This window comes from Felis catus, chromosome E2 (genome assembly GCF_018350175.1).
Source record: "Felis catus isolate Fca126 chromosome E2, F.catus_Fca126_mat1.0, whole genome shotgun sequence".
Taxonomy (NCBI): domain Eukaryota; kingdom Metazoa; phylum Chordata; class Mammalia; order Carnivora; family Felidae; genus Felis; species Felis catus.
This window is the reverse complement of record NC_058382.1, coordinates 14,875,729-14,890,285: the sequence shown is the minus strand read 5'-3', so window position 1 is coordinate 14,890,285 and position 14,557 is coordinate 14,875,729. Positions and strand designations below refer to the sequence as shown.

Genomic DNA, 14,557 nt, shown 5'->3' with positions numbered 1-14,557 from the left:
CAGGTGCATATAGAGGAAGCTTCCAGCTGTCAGAATTGCCGTCCCTGGTGTTTGCCACACGGGAGTGTAAAATAGGACATGTGTAGAGAAAAAGTACATCACTCCCTGTTCAGTTTAATGAATGATTCTAAGGTGTACCCCCATCTAACGACCACCCAGATCTGGAAGGTAGGTGTCACCAGCTTTGTCAAAGAAATCCAACCGTCTTTTTTTCCTTTTACTTTAAAAAAATTTTTTTTTTAATGTTTATTTATTTTTGAGAGAGAGAGACAGAGACAGTGTGAGTGGGGTGGGGCAGAGAGAGAGGGAGACACGGAATCCGAAGCGGGCTCCAGGCTCTGAGCTGTCAGCACAGAGCCCCATGCGGGGGCTCAAGCTCACGGACTGTGAGATCATGACCTGAGCCGAAGTCGGACGCTTCACCAACAGAGCCACCCAGGTGCCCCTTTTCTTCCTTTTAATTGTTGCTTCTATTTTTGTGAATTTTGAGAGCTATCAGATGCCCCAAGAGGACAGGGAATCACCTGACGGCCCCCCTTAGGCCCTCTTGCCCAGCTGAGAGGAGAGACACCCTGGCCCTGGGGAAAGCCCTGTGTGCCCACCTGCAGGTATTCGGGCCTCACCGTGGTCCCTTGGTGCCTCCCTGCACAGTCTCCCATAAGGCTCCGCAGCTTTTAAAGCCGAGTGTAATGACACCAGACCGCCAGCTCTCGGCTGTAATTTGCTCTCAATATTTTGCTCTTGAGGTTTCTCTAGGTGGACGAATGAAGTCCTGTGCCAATAGGAATGTTCCCCAGTGTGGGTCGGAGCTGCCTCCCCCGCCCCCTCAGTTGCCAGATGAAAGCAGCCCAGCCCTGGGGGAGCCTCGGGAGGGCATGCGGGGGGGGGGGGGGGGCAGTGGTTTGAAACCTCAAGTGACATCGGCATTTTCTGTCCGTGGAGGGCACTGCTGGCTTCCCAGGTCACCACATGGGACTCAGTCACAGGCCCTTGACATGTAAGGGGTCTTCACTGAGCACCTGTAAGGGATAAAGGAACTCTGGTATCACCCGGGGTCTGTTTGTCCCACTACAGAGGAACGGATTGCAGGCTGAGGGCCAGACGGTCTCTTCTCTTGCCTGCCCCCCTGTGCCCCTCTGCTTCCCCTGGTAGCCAGGCTCATCCAGCCTTTCCGGAGAGGCCCTCGGGGGTGGAGATGACTATCAAAGGCTCTGGATGCGTTCCCCGGCTCTGCCGCCTATTGGCTGGGTGACCTTTGGCATGCGGCGACTTCCCCCTGTTGGCCTCAGTTTCCCCATTTATAAAATGGGACTGTATAAAGATTATTTCATCCACGGAAAGCACTCAAAAGAGACTGGCGCGCGGGGCGCCTGGGTGGCGCAGTCGGTTAAGCGTCCGACTTCAGCCAGGTCACGATCTCGCGGTCTGGGAGTTCGAGCCCCGCGTCGGGCTCTGGGCTGATGGCTCAGAGCCTGGAGCCTGTTTCCGATTCTGTGTCTCCCTCTCTCTCTCTGCCCCTCCCCCGTTCATGCTCTGTCTCTCTCTGTCCCAAAAATAAATAAACGTTGAAAAAAAAAATTAAAAAAAAAAAAAGAGAGAGACTGGCACGGAGAATCCTTGTACTGAGTGCGAGCTGTGTTATTGTCCTCACTGCCACTCACTCATTGATTTTGTAGATATTCCCTGAGTACTACTGTGCCTCCAGCTCTGTTTTGGCTGACGCCGGGGAAAGGCTGGTGGCCGGTCACCCCATGGTCTTCCCTCATGGAACTTGTGCTCTAGTGGTGGAGACAGACAGCACCAGTCGGTGACAGCCAGAATGACCGTGGAGCACAGATCACTGCCTTGGCTGTGGAGGAGGAAGCCCAGAGAACTGGGCTTAGGAAATCAGGGAAGGCTTCTTGGAAGAGGAGACTTCTGAGCTGAAGGCTAAAAGAGGCACAAGAGTTAGTATGTGGAATGGTGTTCCAAGGAGAGTGAATAGCATGTTCAAAGGCTAAAAGGTGGGCAAGGGTCTCTGGCATTTTAAGTAAATTATTAATATATATATGTTAATAATTTATATATATATCTTATATATATCATATACATTATAATATATATGATATATATATTATATAATATAATATATAAGATATATATAATTCAAATAAACATTTGAAATACATATATATATATTTTTTTTCAAATGTTTATTTATTTATTTTTGAGGAAGAGGTAGAGAGCAAGCAGGGGAGGGGCAGAGAGAGAGGGAGAGAGAATCCCAAGCAGCCTCTGTAATGACTGAGCCACCCAGGTTCCCCTCAAGTATTAATATTTTTGACTAAGCTTTTATTTCGAGATAACTGTGGGTTCACTGGCAGATGCAAGAAATAACACAGAGAAGGCCCCTGTTTCCCCAGAGGTAACATCTTGCAAAAACTATAGTTAGTACAAGACCACAACCAGGATAATGACATTGATGCAGTCAAGAGACAGAACATTCCATCACAAGGTTCCTTCCTGATGCCTTTTTATAGCCACATGCCCTCCCTGGCACGTCCCTACCTCCTGACAATCACTCATCTGTCCGTTCCCCATTATTATAATCCTGCATTTCAAAAATGTGATGTACTGTGAAACAATTTTCACAGCCCTGATGTAAAGAACTGTAACAATAAGGAGAATTTAAAATATAAAATAAAGCAAAAAGCTTACAGTTTCAAAAAGAAAAGAATGTTATGTAAGTGGAATCCTACTGTATGTAACCTTTCGGTTGGCTTTTTTTTTTAACTCAGCCTAATTCTTTGGAGAGTTCCCCAGGTTGTTGCGTGTATCCGTAGTTGGTTCCTGGAGCGCCTGGGTGGTTCGGTCGGTTAAGTGTCTGACTTGGGCTCAGGAAATGAACCCACGGTTTGTGAGTTGGAGCCCCACGTTGGGCTCTTCGCTGACGGTGCGGAGCCTGCTTGGGATTCTCTTTCTTTCTCTCTGCCCTTCCGCCACTCGCGGACACTTGTTCTCTCTCTCTCTCTCAAAATAAATAAACATTAAAAAATAGAATAGGTATTTTTAAAACAATAGTTGGTTCCCTTTTCTTGCTGACGAGTATCCCATGGTATGGACGTACCACAGGTTATCCTTTCACCCATGGAAGGACCTCTGGGTTGTTTTCCTTTTGGCGGCTATTACAAATAAAGCTGCCATAAACAGTTGCACACAGGTTTTCGTGTGAACGTAAATTTTTGTTTCTCTGGGGTAAATACCCAGAAGTGCGCTTGCTGGGCAGTATGGCCAGTTGCACGTCTAAAGAAATTGCCAAAAAAAAAGAAAAGAAAGAAATCACCAAACCGTTTTCCAAAGCGGCTGTACCATTTTACGTTTCCCCCCCAGCAGTGTGCGAATGATCGTTTCTCTGCATCTGCACCCGCATTTGGTGTTGCCGCTGTTTTTGATTTTCGCCGCTCTGTTAGGCATGTTAACGGTAACTCATTGTGGTTTTAATTTGTGTCTGTCGCCACACATCCTTTCATGTGCTGACTGCTGTCTCTACACCGTCTTTGGTGAAATGTCTCTTCGTGTCTTCTGCCCATTTTCTCCCGGGGTTGCTTGGTTTTTTTACTGTTGAATTTGGGGAGTTCTTCTAGAGACTAGTCCTTGGTCAGATAGGTGGCTTGTAAATCTTGTCTCCCAATCGGTAGATCTTCCCCCCCCTTCTTGTGGACTTCTGCAGAGCAAAAGTTTATAATTTTGATGAGGTCTGCTTTATTAATTTTTCCTTTTATGGGTCTTTTCATATCCAGTCTAACATTTCTGCCTAGCCTTAGATCCTGAAGGTTGGTTTGGTCGGTTGGTTTCTGAAGGTCTTGTGGTTTTCTGTTTGAGTTTGTGATCCATTATAAGTTAACGTGGGTGCAAAGGGCGGGGTTGAAGATCAGGGTTCATGACTCCAGCACCGTTTACGGGAAATGCTCTTTCCTCCATTGAGTTGCTTGTGCTTTTTGGGGGGCCAGAAGTAAGTCACCACAGCGAGATCCTACTTCGCACCTACCAGGATAAATGTTACCAGTAAAGGGAAAATAGCCAGTATTGGCGAGGATGTGGAGAAGCTGGGAGCCCTCACGCATCACCGATGGGAATGTAACACGGAGCAGCCGCCGTGGAAAACAGTCTGGTAGTTTTTCAAACGGTTAAACACAGAACCATCATATAACCTGGCAGTTCTACTCCTTAGGTATATACCCAGAAGAGTTGAAAGCAGAGGCTCGAATAGATATTTGTACATCAGTGTGCGTAGTTGGATTGTTCACGATAGCTAGAAGGTAGAGGGAGCCCAAGTGGCTATCAACGGATGAATGGATACACAAAATATGATGTGTATATATACAACACAGTGAGTTATTTTTCAGCCACAAAAATGAGTGACATTTTGAAAAATGCTCCCACGTAGGTGGACCTCGAAAACATGCTCAGCGTAAGAAGCCAGACATAGGAGAAGTGTTGTAAGATCCCACTTAAAGGAGACACCCAGAATAGGCAAGTTCCCGGAGAGAGTAGAACAGAGCCTCCCAGGGCCTGGGAGGCAGGAGGGAATGGGGGCTGCTGTCTCATGGCTGTAGGGTTTTTGCTGGGGATGACGAAAACATTTTGGGTGTAGACGGTGGTGATGGTTTCACAACACTGCGGAGATACTTAATGCCGCTGAATTATACACTTCACAAATGGTTGAAATGATAAATATTGTGTATATTTTACCACAAAGAAGGAAAAGCCAGTGTTTATTTATTTTAAGTATATTTATTGATTTTGAGAGAGAGAGAACATGCGTGTGCCCGCAGGAAGGGGCGGAGAGAGAATCCCAAGCAGGCTCCTCACTGTCAGCACAGAGCCCGAATGGGGTTCGCCCTCACCAACCGTGAGATCGTGACTTGAGCTGACATCGGGAGTCGGACGCTTAAGCGACGGAGCCAGTCAGGCGCCCTGCAAAATGAGTTTTTTAAACACCAGTGTGTATATTTGTGCGGGTCTGTTTGTGGGTCCTCGCTCCGGCTCGCTGACCCGTGTGTGTTTATCCGCACTGATTACTGCGGCTTTGTGAGTGGGGCTTCACATCAGGGGGAGTGAGGCCTCCACTTTCCTCTGTTCCAGAATTCTTGGGCCTGGGGCCTGTCGCTTTTGGAGTTCCTCTCAGGCCCCCTTGCGTGGAAGGTGGCACTGTGGTTTACCCAACTTCCGAGACCCCCTTGACGCCTGCCTCGTCCTCAGCCCCTGTATCTGACTCCTCAAGTATCGCCCTGGCCTGTCCCCCTCTCTCTGCGTCCCGCTGTCCCGGCTGCCTTCATCAGTTGCCTGGACCGATGCTGTGTCTTGTCCCCCACACCCACTCAAGCCACCTCGATCTCGTCCTCCGCAGACAGGACAGCCAGAATTCTCTCTGGCAAGGACAGGCCCCTCGCCAGCACCCACCCGGCTCCCCCTGGCTCGCCTGTGGCCTGGCTGCTGCCCCTCTCTGGCCTTGCTCCGCCGCATTCTCGTCCCTCCAACCAGCCTGGCTCAGCTGGAATTTCACATTTCATTTGTGTGATCCTTGATCAGGGGCCCCAGCGGGCAGGGACCAGGCTGCACCCCGCCCCAGCCCTGGTGACACAGGGCAGACATGGATTGGATTTCTCTTGACAGAAACCCTGAACGTGGGCAGGAATTTGCACCCGCGATTGGGGGGAAAGGGAAGATGAGGATATGAGCCCAGAGAGGCTGGGAGAGCCTGGGGAACCCTGGAGAGGGGGTGGCTTTAGCCGTGCGTGCCCGCTAGCGTTTCGGCAGGAAAGGGACATAGATTGGATTTACAGAGGTCTCCCTGGGCCCGTGGAAAATAGGCAAAGGCTTGGTGGAGACACTCGGCGGGAAAGGAGTCTGATGGCTTTCAAACTACGATGGGTGTGCGTCCTAAGTAGAAAATGCAAATGAAAAGTAGGCCGAGAGGGGCCAGACCTCCCCTATCTGACAGGCAAGGAGCGAAGAGAGCGAGACAGCACCCTGGGCTGGGAGGCCGAGGGGCTGTGGGGGGTGGGGAGCGCTCACGTGGGCGGCTTGGCGGTGATGGTCCTTGTCCAGCGAGCCCGCTTGTCAGCACGTGGCCCACAGACATGCTGGCACCCCCATGAAGTGACATCTGCACACGGGCGTCGTTTTGCCACACCATTTGTAAGAGCAGAAGGCTGGAAACCACCTACCTGGCCCCGTGGGGACTGGCTCGGGCATCCCGGTCCTTCCGCGCAACAGCTCAAGTGCCCGCAGTGCTTTGCAACGATCGAGGCCTGGAAAATCGCCTAAGACACGTAAAGACTATGTATATAATGTGTGTATGTTATACATACATAAACACATACACAGGTACATATATACACGTATGTACTTGTGTCTAACATCGTGATTTTATGTATTTAAAAAAAAAATTTTAATGTTTATTTTGAGAGAGAGAGAGCGCGCGCGCGCGCGCGCGCGCGCGCACAAGTGGGGGAGGGGCAGAGAGAGGGAGACAGAATCAGAAACAGGCTCCAGGCTCTGAGCTGTCAGCACAGCCGACGTGGGGCTCGACTTGGGAACAGCGGACCCTGACCTGAGCCAAAGTCAGACCTTTAATTGACTGAGCCGCCCGGGCGCCCCCGTCACATAATTTGAAATCGTTAGCCTGCATGCCGAGGAGGGTATCAGGCACGAATGTGTAGTGTAACCAGTTACTGTGAAGGGGAAACCCACCTAGCGCCCCCGCCCCAGGAGAAGCGGCAGCTGGCGCCAGCCCCCCAGGACCCCCTCTCAGGCCCTCCCTGCCCCAGAGGCCGCCCCTCCCCTGACTTTGGAGACAGTCACCGCCCGGTGCTTCTCCTTGGGTTTCGCCGCCTCTGTCGTCATCCTTAAGCAGCGTATTTCATTGTGTCTAGTTTTGAGCTCTTTCTAAACGAAGTCACGGGACGCATCGTTTTGCGGTTTGCTCCTTCGCTTTCGACTGTCCGTTCGCAGGTAGCCGTGGCTCATTTCTTCTCACTGCTGCGTACCACCCCGTGGAGCCAGCACATCCCAGATCGTCATCCGTCTCTGGGGGACGAGCGTGTGCGTCGCTCCCAGTCTCTCTAGCCGATTCCGACTGTGCTGCGGGAACTTACCCGTGCGCGTCCCTGAGGCCAGCGGTCCGCTGGCCGGGAGAGCTCAGTACGTGCCCGGGAGAGCGCCTTCTAGGTGTCGAGGGAATGTGCCCGGGAGAGCACGTGCTAGGTCCCCAGGGTGCGTCTTCACCTCCGCTGGGTGCTGCTGAGCTCCTCCCCCGGGCCGGGAGTGCGGAGGACCCAAGGCACGTTTTTTGAGAAAAGCAAGGTCGGAAGAGTACGCGTGGTGTGCTGCCATTTCTGTTTTGTTTTTGTTTTCTCAAACGGTGTGCGCACACACGTGCACACGCGCGCGCTTGTGCAGGCTCTCTCAGGAAAAAGAAAACTGCGTAGAGGTTGCCTCTGGGGCTGAGCTGGGGCCGCCCGGGAGGGCGCAGTCCTGTCACTGTTTACCCTTTGGTGCCACTGGCTTTTGAACCCTGGGCCTGTGTCCTGTAGAGCAGAGAGAAGGAAAGGGAAGAAAGGGGATGGATGAAGCCCAGATGTGACGGAGTGTGATGAATTTTGCATGGGTTTATCGGCTTAGTCTGTACTTGGGGGTTATGTACACAGAGCCGTATAACAGTCTGTTCCGGTGTGAGATGGTCCTGGAGCCACCTCTCCTTGCCCCTGAAGCCTGTTCCCAGGAGGACCCCTTGTTTCCAGTGTGGCTTCTGGGGAAAGAGTGCTCCCTCCCTCTCCCCCCATCCCTCCCCTTGGGACCTAGTTTCCTTTGGCTGGCCAGAACTGCCCAATCCAGCCAGCCAGCCAGCCAGCCAGCCAGCCAGCCGGAGCCCAAACCTGCCTGTCCGGTCTGGGAAGGTCTGGGGGCCCACCCACTTGGCTCCTCTCTGGGCGGCTGCCTGACAGGTGCCCCACCCCATATAGGAGGGCGTGGCCTGGGATCTAGGACTTCTGGGGTCTCCTAGACCTGCCCTGCTGTGGCCCCCCCATGCCGGACCCAGCCTGGGCCCGACTGGGAGCCCCTGGCTTGGTGGGTGGGTGGTAGACAGGAGGAGGGAAGGTGGGGTTTCCAGGACCTTGGAGCCGGTGCGGTCCTCCTGGTCCCAGTGATAAAGTCCTCGGGGAGTTGGCCGCCGGGAGTCGTCTCTGTAGAGGCGCCAGAGCAGGAGAGTGGGAAGGACACAGGCTTCTCTGTCCACCTGCCCGCCTGGGCCACTTGCTCGCTGTTCTCACGGGCTTACCATCGACTGGGCACCCGTCCTAGGCCACCTGTGAGAACCTGAGAACCTGGTCTCCGCTGCTCACAGGACCCCGCCCCCGTGGGGAAGCAGTCCCCCTCCACGTCAGTCCCTGGAGCAGGGAGTTTTGTCTAGTTTGTTCCCTGCTGAATTGCCAGGGCCTCCAACAGGCCGGCCTGGCAGGTGCCGGGAGCTCCGGAAATGTGTGAACGAATGAGGGAGACCGACGTGGCAGAGGCAGCGTGGCCTGGAGGAGTCAGCACCAGGATGGAGTCTGGAGGGGGTACCAGACCCAGCCCGGTGTCAAGGAGGGCTTCCTGGAGAAGAAGGTGTCTGAGGCAGGGCCGGAAATGTGGATAGGGACACAGCAGGCAGCCCCACCGTCTTGCCCCCCGAGTCCCCTGTCAGGGAGAAGACAGACAGACACACAAAACACATTTTACGCAGTGCACTCTGACCTGGGCCGGCGAAGGCTTTGTAGAGGAAGTAAGATCTGGAAGGGGAGGGAAGAGGGAGACAGAGGTGGGGCGGGGTGTGCACACACCTTCTAGGTTTCCCCTCTCTAAACATCTCTCTCCTGTGTGGAATGGGGGTTCAGGGCAAGCCAGCCTCATGCTCAGGACAGCTGGTGAAGGGCACAGAGGCCTGTCCGGGAAGCCTGGTGCCCGATCTCCCTGCTGGGCGCCTGGGGCAAGTGTTTCAACCTCTCTGGGCCTCAGTTTCCTCCATTGTAAAAGGACCCTGGTAAAGTACCTCTCCCTTTTAGGGCAGTGGTGAGTGTGTTGTAGGTGCCGAGAGCGGGCCCAGCCCAGAGTCAGTTCTTGGAGAGTCGGGCCCCTCACTTTCAGAAGGTTAGTTGCATCCTGGAAGACGGGAGCCAGCGGGGCGTGACGAGGCCCCAGCCCTCCCCGCCTTTCTCCCTCCACATGTCCACCATTCAGGCCCACCAGTCCCACTTTTGCGCCTAGAGATGGCCGTGTCAGGGGTCCGCCGTGACCTTCCCTGCATCTAATGAGAGAGTGGGGTACAGCAGGAGAGGCCCCCTTCGCGGCCCCTCTTGGAGCTCTTGCTGGAATCACGAGGTGGCCGGTGGGGGCAGAGACCGCAAGCTCTGGATCTGCAGCCGCCCCTCCGCATCGGAGGGGCCCCCCACCCTGACCAGCGCCCCCCTCCCCCAGCCCAGGCTGTCATCTCAAACCTGGCTGCCTGGCCAGCCACTCTCGGATACTCAGCCCCATGCTGCGTGGCCACTGCTTCCCTGGCCCCTGGCACCAAGCCTGACACGGGGGTGTGGGGTGCCAGGGGGGAACTACCCCGTTGAAGCAAAGGGCTGGGGCTTGGGTCCCCCGTTGCTGTGTCCCTGCCCAGGTCCTCCCTCCGCCGGGGCAGTTGTGGCCACGTGGCCCCGGCTTTCCAGGCTCGGCCCCTCCTTCCCTCTGTTCCTCCCTCCTCCCTCCCCCCTCCGTGGACCGGAGCCACCGCCGAGCTCGGCTCCTGCCAGGGCGGGCCTCGGCACCACCCGCTGCCAGAGAGGCTGGGGTGCAGAGCCAGCCAGCTCTCTTTGGTGGGCGCCTGCGTCGTGGGCCGGGGAACCCCTTGATCCCCGTTCACTGCTCTGCCGGCTGGAAGCCTGTCTGCTGGCCTGCCCCACTGAGGGTGGCCCGGGACAAGGGAAGAGGATGGTGGAGGTGAGCCGACCCTGGCCTCGGGCAGCAGGGGAGGAAAGGGGAGGACCACATGGGGCGTGGGAGGGCAGTCCTACCGCCTGGCGACCAGAGCCACCCGGGCCAGGGTAACACGTGCTCAAGGGCCCACACCGATCTCGGGGCCGGGGGCGAGGTGGCCGTGTTTCCACGTGCTCAGAGGCAGGTGTCTGTCTCCTGGGGCTTCCTGCGTGCCTCAGCGCAGGCCCCTGAGCACCTCTGTGGGGGCACATTCCCGGGGCCTGCTTTTGTGGGGGGTGGTCCTGAGGGGCTGTGCCCCGCTGGGTCACCCCGGATGACCCTGGGGTTGGCCATGGGTGTGCCTGGGTCTGGTGTGGGGTCTCGTTACCTTCTGTGTGTGGAGCTAGGGTTGTGTGGGTCTCGGGGTCTAACTCTGTCTCGGGGAGTGTTCCTGAGTGTGTGTCTGGGTCCTTTCTAGGCAAATCCGGCAGTTGTGGACCATCTGGGATTGTGTATATGCGCGCGGGTGCCTGTGTTTTAAGGTGGGTGGCTGGTCTGTATGGTGTATCTCGTTGGCATGTGTGGTGGGTCTCTTTCGGGAGTCTGTGCGTCTCGGCGGGAGTGGGGGGTGGTCTCTACTCTGTGTGGAGAGGCAGCTGCGGGGCTGCCGATTATCCTGGCCCTTCCATTCTGGTTCCTCCGGGCCAGGCCCTTCTTCACGGCCGCTTCTCCCACTCGGAGCTCGGCCACGGCTGCTGGGGCCTATATTCTGGAGGCGGGAACTAAGGCTCAGGGTGGGATGTCCTTTCCTGCTCCGAGGCTCCTGTACGGCTGCTGTCACCAAGATGCGGTGGGGCGGCTTCATGTACTTCAGTGTCTAGGGCTCCTCTGTGTGTGTGTGTGTGTGTGTGTGTGTGTGTGTGTGTGTGTGTAGCGGGGAGTTGTTTGGCGGGGGGGGGGGGGGTGCTCCAAACGCTCTTTCCTGCCTGTGACCCCCTCCCTCCTTCCTGCCCTCCCTCAGGGGAAGAATGAATGAAGTCGAATCGGATTTTCCTGGTCCCTGGGGGCTCATCCACACTTTCAGGCTTGTTGTGGCCTCTGTCCCCACCCTGGGCACCTCTGGGGGTGCCCTTTGTGTCTGTGTCCTGTTGTGCCTGGTGGGGGGGTGCGGGGCACCGGGCCTGGGGCTGCCGGAGGAGCCGCCTGGCCTCCTTGGGGCTCTGGGCACCTGCCCGGCCCGGTTGGGCACAGGAAATACTGTGTCTTCATTCAGCCCCGCTCTGAGCTGTGTGCCACCCTGTGTTGGGCAGGGCTGGGGACCCAGAGGGGCTGAGATGGCCCCAGGCCCTGCCCTGTCGGAGGGCTCCTGGTGCGGCAGGAGAGGCAGACCCGTCGTCGGACAGTGTAGCCCGTTCTGCTCCCCATCCGGGCCCTGGAGAAAGCAAGGCAACAGAGACAGACTGGCACCCCCGTGCTGGCCAGGAGACGGCTGTGCCCGGCCTCCTCTTTCATTTATTTGTTCCCAGCAGCAGGTTCACCCGTAGCGAGGACCCGCTTGGTGGCGGGTCCTGTTCTAAATGCTTTTCACGCGTCGCCTTATTCCGTCATGCAGACAGTCCCAGGAGACAGGGACTGTCGTCATCCCTGGTTTGCGGATGAGACCCAGAGAGGTTGAATCACTTGCACAGGGGCGCACAGCTTGGGAGTGGTGGAGCCGGTGACAGAGCTTGGGTGGCCCACTCCTAACCACCCACCACCTCCCGAGTCCTTGCCTAGCACTGTCTGCACAAAGGCCGGGTTGGGGGGGGGGGCAGGGCTGCTTCTCGCTCCCCAGACTTCCCCAGGCCAGGGGGACCCCTGGATCTGTGTCCTCTTATGGGATTTCACCCGTTATGGGGACCAATGGGTTTCCTGCGGCATCTGTCACTGTATGACCTGCCTCTTGCCTGTCGCCAAAATAGGCTGTCACTTCTTCACGTTTGGAGCCTCGGCAGCACAGCAGGGCTGGGGTGGGCCTCCCTGGGGTGGGCAGGGCCCCGGGGTTGGAGTGCAGTGGGCGCCCCTTGTGGTGTTTGGAACACGCACCAGCTTCTTCACAAATAGCCGGATTTGGTCTCCAAAGCCCGGACCAACTCCTGCTGGAGCCTCAAGGTCGGACTTGCAGGTGGTGTGAGGCAGGGATCAGGGACTGATGTCCACTCTCCGCCTCCACCAGCCTCGCCTGTCCCCCCTCAGGGTCTGGACGCATCACTTGGGCAATGGCATCCCTCCTTTGCTCCACAAATACCTGATGAGTGCCTTCTGCTCCGGATGCCAAGCATACAGCAAGAATGAGACAGAGACCCCCGCTCTCAGGGAGAGGGAGCCTCTACTGGGGGGAGAGGAGGAGGAGGGGACCAACAGTCCGCATGTACACGAGGTCAGGTACTAATAAATGCCACAGAGGAGGATAAAGCAGGGGTGCAAACTTTGTCAGGGGTCAAGAAAGACCTTTCTAATGAGGTTTTATTTGCACGGAGACCCAAATGTCAGGAAAGGGTGAGCCACGCAGCTCCGGGCAGAGGGAAGCATAGGTGCAAAGGCCCTGAGGCTGGAACAAGCTTGAGGTGTCTGAGACAAAAATGCAGGAGGCGAGCGCAGTTGTAGTGAAGAGAGTGGGAGGGATGAGGTCCTGAGGTTGAAACAGCCCAACTGGTCTGGGGCTTGGTAAGTCCCAGTGGGGAGTTTTATCCAAGGGGGAGGCCTGGGGAGAGCCATTGGTTTACCGTTGCTTCTGGTTCCCTCCTAACCAAGGCAGCCTTTCTGATCTTGGTTCTGGTTATCGGCATAGAGTTGTCTCTGCTGTCGTTCTTGTCCCATAAACCTCTGGGGTCCTTTGTCTGGAGCAAAGGCCTTGGCTGGAGCCTGGGCCGCAGGGAAGCAGGAGGCAGAGGGGGTGGTGACCTTCTCTGTGGGTCAGAGTGGGCACTTTTGTGACCTGGTGCTGGGCAGCCCTGGGCAGTGACTTCCCCTCTCTGGACCTCAGCGTTTTGGTTTGGGAAGGAGAAAGGAAGAGGAACCGTGCGGAGGGCTCACTGTGGCCTGTCTGCACGCCTGGTGCCGCACGCCTGGTGCGGGCCTGGGCCAGAGTCGGCACCGAAGCATGCGCCCGTCCCCTCCATCCACTCGGCCACCAAGAAGGAACAGCCCGCGCTAGGTGCCGGGACCGAGCCGTAATCAACTGAAACGTGGGTCCCGCCTGTGCCGAGCCACTGACTTAGTGGGAGACAATAGGCACACTCATGAGTGTGTAACCTGTTGGGTGATGTGAAGGGCCGGGAGAGGGTAGGCGGAATGTGCCAGGCACCGGGGGTGCGGTGATGGGCAAGACTGGACCAAGCCCCCGCCCCCGTGGCGCGCTTGCCGCAGCCAGTGCGGAAAGTTGGTGTCGGTCCTCAGCAAGTCCGTCATCGCGACCATTACCACACGCCTGGAGCCTGCCCGCTTCTCCCTCCTGAGCCCCCACGTGGGCCTGCCCACCCCTGTCTTCCGCTGGACCGTCACGTCCTGCACCTCCCCGGGCTCCCCGCTCCCAGTCTGTGCCCCACACTTGGCCGTGGGGAGCCCGTGGACGCGAGTCAGGCCACGTCCCTTCCCTGCTCAGAGCCCTTGTGTGGCTCTGCCTCACTCCAGGGAAAGGACAGAGTGATCTCCGTGGCCCCCAAGTCCCTACATGATCTGCCCCCACCGCCTGCCCCACCACTCGGCCTCCTCTGCCCTGACCACACCTGGGGACATTTGTCCTGACTCTTCCCTCTGTGCTGCCCTGCCCAGTGCTCTTCCTCCGGGTATCCCAATGACTCCCTCTCCGCTCCCCTGTCAGGTCACTGCTCAAGTGTCCCCTTCCCAGCCACGCCCCCCCATCACTTCATTGAAAATTCCAACCTCTCCTGACCCTCAACACTGTCCTGACCCTTCCTTTGTGTATGTCCTCAGCGCTTCCCATCTCACTTACTAGATGTTTTTCTGATTCAGTTCATTTATCGACGGTCTCCTTTCCCGTAGACCGCGAGCTCTGCACGGGCAGGGAGGCTTCTGGCCGTCCTGACCACCGCTAGGAGCCCCGGCCCTAGCCTGGCAGAGATCAGCCCTCAGTAGCTATCGACGGTGGGTGGGTGCAGGAGCGTGATGGGGTCCTTTGTGGGTAGAGTAGGTATTGTCAGGCCCAGAGCTCGTGGCAGGGTCTGGGGTCAAGGTCCCTGAGGGTTCCTTGGAGGAACTCAGCTCGGGGCGGGAGACTGGGAGAGAGATTTGGACTGGGGAGGGCAGGGCGCTGTACAGGTGGGCACCCAAGAGCTGAGCACAGGTATGGAGGTGGGAAGGGTGGGGGATTAAGGGAGGCAGCGAGGCTTCTGCCGGAGGCCGGGAAAGGAGGCCGGACTCTCCTTCCGTTGTCAGAACACAGCCAGGGGAGATGGGGTAAACTGAGGTGAGGAGGGACTTCCCAAAGCTAGTGGGTGAAGGTCTTGACAGAAGGGTGAGTGGGAGCCAGGGGTGAAAGCCCTGAGTGCAGGCCGGGGCCAGTGAGCCCTCC

General features: G+C 56.7%; 1 protein-coding gene across 7 annotated transcripts in view; it reads left to right on the top strand.

The window, feature by feature from the left end:
* The window catches only part of PAK4 (p21 (RAC1) activated kinase 4), a 45,163-nt gene that overhangs the window by 15,964 nt on the left and 14,642 nt on the right, over window positions 1-14,557 (top strand). The window contains exons 1-2 of one of the 7 annotated variants that reach the window (XM_019819567.3): window positions 9,811-10,008; window positions 10,463-10,526. The exons of 5 other annotated variants lie outside the window; for them this stretch is intronic. The gene's annotated coding sequence lies outside the window, so the exon portion shown is untranslated. Of the gene's footprint in view, window positions 1-9,810; window positions 10,009-10,462; window positions 10,527-14,557 lie in introns of those variants that run through there. One more of the 7 variants, XM_019819566.3, reaches the window with a different exon arrangement.